The 5264-nt window shown below is 41.0% G+C and overlaps 1 protein-coding gene across 1 annotated transcript in view; it reads left to right on the plus strand.

The window, feature by feature from the left end:
- Positions 1-3193: 3193 nt before the first annotated feature.
- Positions 3194-5264, plus strand: part of jdp2b (Jun dimerization protein 2b) — a 7916-nt gene continuing 5845 nt past the window's right edge. Inside the window, exon 1 of the mRNA XM_017302022.1 lies at positions 3194-3253. The gene's annotated coding sequence lies outside the window, so the exon portion shown is untranslated. The remainder of the gene's footprint in view (positions 3254-5264) is intronic.

Genomic DNA, 5264 nt, shown 5'->3' on the forward strand with positions numbered 1-5264 from the left:
GGGGCCCGTCCTAGATAACAGAAATGACACAATGAGCTCAAAACTAACTTTTACTCTGTTGGCATGTAATTGACTGCAAGTACATTGACTGTGTTTTTAATCAACTGTGTTTTAGAAGTCAATATGCTTTAATAGTTTGATTATTCTTCTGGTTCCAGCTGTTTATGCTGCATACATTTATCATATTCTTGATTAATTAATTTAATTAGCTGATATTTATCTCATTAATTACCAATTACCTCTTAATAGCTCTTATACTAAAGCAGCTTTTTTTTTGAAAGTCTATATTTTAAATATATTCATTTAGAAATTACATACAATACTACTTTGTCATTTTTAAAGCCCTTTCGTGTTGTTTATCTGTTTGTTTATTAATTTTCGTGTTAATAAAGAGCCGGGTGAGACTTGTTTCAGATTTGGCTTCTAACTCCTGTCAAATGATAAACACTGTGTTGGATCGCTTCTACATTCCGTCTCTTTATTTATTGTGTTGATGGGTTTATGCACCAGTCTGAACTCGGCTGCAGGTATCTGTTTCTGTTTCAGTCTGTCCTAGTGTCTGTCTCTGTGTGTTTTCTGGTTGCTATGGGTGGAGCCAACACAGCACAGCGTCTCTGGGGCCTCCTCTCGCATTATTTTCATCCATGCTTACGTCTGGGAGCCGTGTGTTCCGCATTCCTGAGCCTCTCACTCGGTACTTAAACGGGCTGATGCAACGACCTCCGCTCAGTCCTTAAAGCTGCCTGACTCCTGACTGCCTCAGCGTGACGTTTATTCTCACATTGCGGGATTTTTTTTTTTTTTTTTTACTTATTTTGGACGCAAAACAGGCAAGTGTGTGTTTTATCAGTCTGCTTTTAAGCTAGCGCGCAGTCACCTTTTTTCCTCTTAGTTGGTTCAATATTTGCATATTGTTTTTCGCACTTTCTTTCCACCACGTCGTAAGGGATTTATAACGCTATTAGTTTAGCTTGGCGTGGGGTCTTGCGCGATATTATTAGCGAGTTATTTGCACATATTTAGGTGCGCTTTCTTACTCATTTTTAGCGAGGAAAGTGCTCGGCTTTTGAACGGCTGTAAAGTTTTCCTTCCGCCGCTGCCACAAACGGAGCCGTTAGGGACGTTGTTGTTCCAACTGTTGTGGCAACTGTCGTCTTTCCAGCGCGATATCTGGCCTCTGTCTGGAGATATTTTCATCTTCCATCATCTGTAGTGTCCGTCAGCCTGTTGAAGACGGTTATGTAACGCTGTTACGCACACACACACACACACACACACACACACACACACACACACACACACACAGACACACACGCACACAGAGCAGGTTGTACAGAAGTTGCCAGCTAGCTTAGCCGAGTGCTGCAGCAGTTAGACGCCCAGTAGCAGAGACGGTTTTGAGGCACTGTGGGGCCCCGGTCACTGCTTTCTAATAAGGGCCCCTACAAAAACAGCCCCCCTGCTGAAATGGTCAGAATAGCACCATAAATAATAAAGGAGTGTTTAGGTTTTTTTAGTCTTTAATGCATCCATTTGTGGTAATCTTTCTTTTGATTTATAAATTTTATTGTGACCTACTAAGCAACAGACCAAATTTTAACACGTTGATCTGATTTAGATTTTTGTCAATTATAAGTGGACCTGGTTTAGACATATATTCATCTTGTTCTGTGATCTGGAACCTGTGATTACAGAGGCCCTCTATAGTGGCTCCTATTAACTTTGGCCAATAATCATTTTGAATGTAGTCATAGTCATATTTTTATATATAAATGGAATAGGAAAGGTTTTGTGAAGTATCTATAAATGGATTTTCCACAAGCTTCCATATTTATAGGAAACAGTGATGCTTTTCTTTCTTTTGAAACACCAAATGGGTAATAAAATCGTGGCTCTTGGACATCACCACTAAACAAGCGATTTATACACAGCAGTTATTTTTAAAACATTAAAATCTCTTCTCGCATATTTTTTTCTCTCCAAAAAGTTAGATAGGTTTTGCAGCTCTACTTAATATTAATTTTGGAAAATTTAGTTTTAAAATGGCTCTTTGGATTGTAAAGGTTTCTGACCTCTGATCTAGCTTTACAGCAAGCAAATAGTGGCTGGTGTAAAATTTGTCTCAGATTAGATTTAAAATGAAAAAAATCATATGGGCCACAAAGAATGATGTGAAACGTGCAAAAATGCTGGAAAGGATAAACTGAGATGACGGATTAATTTGATGCAGTATGAATTAGAAATGCAGAACGTGTTGAATGGCAATCATCTTTGCAATGTCCTCTTATACTATAGAGCTTAGTGATAACTGTCATTTAGAAAAGCAATTGTAATTTCTACAACTTGTTGTTTTTATGGTATGATTAGTCTGATAATGTTAACTGAAATAATGATCTTTGGGAATAGATGTTCTCCATTAACAGAGCCACTTTACCTTCAACTTTATATTCCAACAAACTGAATAACTTATTGAGATTCAGAATGTGATTCGTCACCATTTGAAATAATAACACAACAAATATTACATTCCAAACAGTTCTTTGCAATCTTATGAATGCACACGCTGATCCTCGGATGATGATGATGCGTTGTGCAGCTCTTACTTAGAAAATGTGTATTAATAGTAATCAAAATTGTTGTCACAATCTTCGGCAAATACATTGCAATCACTTATTTTCACGAACTTGTGCAGCCTTAATCAGGACACAGAAAGAGCTAGTCAAAGAGAGAAATAATGGTAGCTGCCATAAAAATAAAGTCAGCTTTTCTTCTGAAGAAATTTGCATGCAGAACTAATGCACCTCCCCATGCACTTTCCACTGATTGCAGTTACAGTTGAGTGAGAGGTTACACAAGATGACCTGACCACAAATTCAAAGAATGCTTAAAAATAAACAGGTTGTCAAGGCAGATCCAACATGTTCCTGCAACAGAGTTGATGTATGAGACGTTCTGCTGCGTGCGCCTCGGTTTTATACCTGACTTTCTTGGGAACAGACAGGAAATGATTGTGGTCCCCAACTGATTTCTCAGTGCCTTTCTGGCTGATGGCGTTGTGTATATATATATATTTTTTTACATGGCATTTAATTTATTGCTCATTTGTTTAGTTTTTGTCTGTTTAGTTTTTTTAAATATACATTTGATTTGCTAGTGTGCAAATTCCAAATTGTGACAGATATCCACTTTGCTCCTGCAGGGCGTCCAAACACGGTTCATCATTGACAGAAGACGACTGACAAGTTCCCTCTGAGTAAGTATGAAGCATATCAAAATCTATTCAGTTTGCTTTGTTTCTAATTGAGACGCTCCCTTGAGTTCCAACTTTTGCTCCACTGCACACAGACACAAGGACAAATCATGTCTTGGCTAATTCAACTTGAAACACGAGTGATGTAAATGAAGTGTGAAGTTTCAGCTGAGGCTGTGAGCTCAGATCGCCTTGCTCTTCTTTGCTTTGGCTCGTCACCGTGTACAAGTTTGACTCGGCCGAATGCCAGTTGAGGAAGGAGACACATTTTGTGTCTTGGCCAGCCTCTTTACACTCAGTGACTTGAAGGTTAAAGGTCGTGTGTGCAGCATTAAAGAGGATTTGTTGTGGTGGCTTGTGTTTGTGGCTTTGCGTTGGTTTCATCCCTTACAAGTTCAAAGGTTCACCCTGCAGGCAAGCCCCATCACCTGGTGCAGTTACATGCTTGTACAAATATACACGCCTCACAGGGGAAACTATTTGCACGCTTTATAAATATATATATATATATATATATATATATATGTGTGTGTTTCCTTTGTGTCTGAGTGTGTGTGTGTTGTGGAGGGTTTAAATGCCCCAGCTCCTGCCCGGACACATCCGTGAGATGGTTTCCGCATAAGTGGAACACTGCGGTGGATTAATGGGAAAGGGCTGGCGAGCCGACGAACAGCGCGGGCACCGACGGTTGTGGTGGTGGTAGTGGGGGGGCCTCGGAGGCTGGACGTGGGCGCATGGAGTTTATTTTAAGTAGAAATGCCTTCCAGCGCGTCTCCGGAGAGGTAGGATTGCCGGGCTGCGCTCCAGCTCGCTGAATAGACGGCAGACGCATTGCAGGCGAGCGAGCCAACTATGCAACAGCTCAGTGGTACTAATACTACTGCTGGGAGAGCAGCTATTCACTGCTCGGGGTATCACATTATCAGTATTAGCCCATCATAAGCCTTTCCACATGGTTTATGAAAACAGTGCTCGACATGAACGCCCAAAAAGGTGTAACCCTGAAAGAAAAATGTCTTGTTTTTTTTTTTTTTGTCATAGATATGACTTCCAGAGTTCTTGAATGTCATTTTGGGGCAGCAGCCAGTTTTTTTTTCTATTTAGACAAAACGCACCCCTTGTCAGAAAATATTGACCCAAAAACCCTGATCTTTTGGTCCTGGTTTCGAAGACACTGAACCTTGTTTGATCACTCCAGCAGCGCCTGCACCGTGCAAGTGTGTGCTTGACACGCTGCAGATGAGGAAACATCCGAGGACAAAGTATGAAAAGAGCGCCGAAGTGACAAGCTGCTGTTGCGCAACGCCCGGTGGTTGCTTCAGCAGGCTGGATTAAATCAAATTGTCTGAATGTGCTTGTCAGGGATTGCTCACAGCTTGCCTTAGATTTGTCACAGAAGCCATCTCTACATGGTGTAAAGAGCTTTTGTCTGCATTTTGTATATTTTGATTAATTTAATCCCCGTCTGAGCCGAGCTCATACTCTGCCGTGCGGTCTAATCTTGACTTACAATATTGGGGGGGAACAAAAGGTTAAAAAAAACAAATGCTAACATTATAATAAGTCAACCAGGACCACCCAGATGCACGGTGAAGATGTGTGTTTGAACGGGATGAAGCAAGCCAAGCAGGCCTCCAGACGATGATCTCACAGCAGGGAAAAAAAAAAAAAAAAAAGCGAAATCAAAGATTTTTAGGCATAGTTCTGCAGAAGCGCTTCATGCATGTATTTCAGCATCATCGACAAAGACAGCAGATTAAACGTAAACAAACAGAATAGCTCTTCACAACAGTCCCGTCTATCTGTGGAAAGAATATCTAAAGAAATGAAAGCTGAAATGAAATGCGTTTTGATCGCAACTTCCACTCTCGATTGCGGTTGACTTTTAATTCATGGTCTGCGTCTGGCCGCCACGCTCCAGCGAACATGGAACAAAGGGCCGCAGATGCATTGATACCGTATATTTGGAGTTTTAAGGGTCCTGTCCTCGAGGAGAGTCTCTGCCAACCCCCTC

This window comes from Poecilia reticulata, linkage group LG21 (genome assembly GCF_000633615.1).
Source record: "Poecilia reticulata strain Guanapo linkage group LG21, Guppy_female_1.0+MT, whole genome shotgun sequence".
Classification (NCBI taxonomy): domain Eukaryota; kingdom Metazoa; phylum Chordata; class Actinopteri; order Cyprinodontiformes; family Poeciliidae; genus Poecilia; species Poecilia reticulata.